Source organism: Scylla paramamosain, chromosome 7 (genome assembly GCF_035594125.1).
Source record: "Scylla paramamosain isolate STU-SP2022 chromosome 7, ASM3559412v1, whole genome shotgun sequence".
Lineage (NCBI taxonomy): Eukaryota > Metazoa > Arthropoda > Malacostraca > Decapoda > Portunidae > Scylla > Scylla paramamosain.
Genome location: NC_087157.1, coordinates 31850616 through 31853115, shown reverse-complemented (window position 1 = coordinate 31853115; position 2500 = coordinate 31850616). Strand labels below are relative to the sequence as shown.

The following is a 2500-nucleotide window of genomic DNA, read 5'->3' as shown; positions in this document are numbered from 1 at the left end:
TCTCTCTCTCTCTCTCTCTCCACTACTTTTCCCCCCTTCCTCCTTTGTGTCTTTCCTCCCATTCTCTGCGCCATTCCTCGCATCCTATACTTCCCACGCCCCTCCTCCATTTTTCCTCCTATATTCCCTCCCTTCCCTTTCTCCCCTCCATCCCTCCCTCTCTTCCTCTCTCCTTCCCTCCCCCCTCCCCCCTCCGCCCTTCCCTTCCTTAACGAAGTCTTTCACGCTTTGCCTCTTGCTTAACTCACTCTGTTGAGTTGTGTTAGCATTTGGCCCTACACCAATTTCTCTCTCTCTCTCTCTCTCTCTCTCTCTCTCTCTCTCTCTCTCTCTCTCTCTCTCTCTCTCTAGTTTATTGAATATTTAATAATCCACCCTTCTTAACGCCACACGGGATGGAGAAAGATAGACTGACAGGTATAGATAGAGGTGAACATTATTTTCATTAACTCTCTCTCTCTCTCTCTCTCTCTCTCTCTCTCTCTCTCTCTCTCTCTCTCTCTCTCTCTCTCTCTCACTCACTCACTGTCCGTCTGTCTATATCTTTCTCCTTTATATACCATTTCCTCAACCCCTTAATTGCATCGGCATTCGTCGTGTGTGTGTGTGTGTGTGTGTGTGTTTTTTTTTTTTTTTTTTTTTTTATGTAGGAAGGATACTGGCCAAGGGCAACAAAAATCTAATAAAAAAAATGCCCACTGAAATGCCAGTCCCTAAAAGGGTCAAAGCAGTGGTCAAAAATTGGTGGATAAGTGTCTTGAAACCTCCCTCTTGAAGGAATTCAAGTCATAGGAAGGTGGAAATACAGAAGCAGGCAAGGAATTCCAGAGTTTACCAGAGAAAGGGATGAATGATTGAGAATACTGGTTAACTCTTGCGTTAGAGAGGTGGACAGAATAGGAGTGAGAGAAAGATGAAAGTCTTGTGCAGCGAGGCCGCGGAAGGAGGGGAGGCATGCAGTTAGCAAGATCAGAAGAGCAGTTAGCATGAAAATAGCGGTAGAAGACAGCTAGAGATGCAACATTGCGGCGGTGAGAGAGAGGCTGAAGACAGTCAGTTAGAGGAGAGGAGTTGATGAGACGAAAAGCTTTTGATTCCACCCTGTCTAGAACAGCAGTATGAGTGGAACCCCCCCAGACATGTGAAGCATACTCCATACATGGACGGATAAGGCCCTTGTACAGAGTTAGCAGCTGGGGGGTGAGAAAAACTGGCGGAGACGTCTCAGAACACCTAACTTCATAGAAGCTGTTTTAGCTAGAGATGAGATGTGAAGTTTCCAGTTCAGATTATAAGTAAAGGACAGACCAAGGATGTTCAGTGTAGAAGAGGGGGATAGTTGAGTGTCATTGAAGAAGAGGGGATAGTTGTCTGGAAGATTGTGTCGAGTTGATAGATGGAGGAATTGAGTTTTTGAGGCATTGAACAATACCAAGTTTGCTCTGCCCCAATCAGAAATTTTAGAAAGATCAGAAGTCAGGCGTTCTGTGGCTTCCCTGCGTGATATGTTTACCTCCTGAAGGGTTGGACGTCTATGAAAAGACGTGGAAAAGTGCAGGGTGGTATCATCAGCATAGGAGTGGATAGGACAAGAAGTTGTGTGTGTGTGTGAGGCTGCCACCTGCTCCCTCTCCCTCACACCTGTCCTGCAAATCAATTCCCCTGCTTCTCGGCGATACCTCCTCCCCTTGCACGTACGTATTCTGTTTCTATTTTTTAATGATTTGTTTCAATTTTACCTTTGCATTTATTGGTTCAGGTCGCTTTTCCCAATTCTCTCTCTCTCTCTCTCTCTCTCTCTCTCTCTCTCTCTCTCTCTCTCTCTCTCTCTCTCTCTCTCTCTCTCTAAGCTTTTTTATTTGACTATTCTTTTTTTCTTTTTTTTTTCTGTCCTTTTTGAAGTTAAGGGTCAGATATCAATTGATGCAAACACACACACACACACACACACACACACACACACACACACACACACACACGTCTGACTGTTTTGTCATATGAAAAAAAAAAGATAACAAATGTTTAGAATCATCAAAAGAAAGAAGGAAAAGAAAAAAAGTTTGATAACAATATACTGAACAACGAGAAGAGCTGAACATTTTGATAAGTAGGACATCATTCGAGAGAGAGAGAGAGAGAGAGAGAGAGAGAGAGAGAGAGAGAGAGAGAGAGAGAGAGAGAGAGAGAGAGAGAGAGAGAGAGAGAGAGAGAGAGAGAGAGTAATAATAAAATGCTGAAAAAAAGACAGAATACTTGAAGGACACAAAAATATCGGTTCTTTTGCATGAGAGAGAGAGAGAGAGAGAGAGAGAGAGAGAGAGAGAGAGAGAGAGAGAGAGAGAGAGAGAGAGACTTGTGATTAACCAAAAGATAAACTGAGATATGGCGCCGCAGCACAATCACTCTTCAAATAGACAAGATAAACAACAACCAGATAAATAACAAGCAGGAAAACACAGCCAAGTAAACAAAAACCTGCTGAGTATCACAGGAAACATAG

The 2500-nt window shown here is 43.5% G+C and overlaps 1 protein-coding gene and 1 long non-coding RNA gene across 2 annotated transcripts in view; one reads left to right on the top strand and one right to left on the bottom strand.

Moving 5' to 3' along the window:
• LOC135102369 (uncharacterized) overlaps positions 1–2500 on the bottom strand; it is a 165071-nt gene that overhangs the window by 76442 nt on the left and 86129 nt on the right. The window lies entirely within an intron of this gene.
• Positions 1–2500, top strand: part of LOC135102366 (metabotropic glutamate receptor 8-like) — a 172906-nt gene that overhangs the window by 120590 nt on the left and 49816 nt on the right.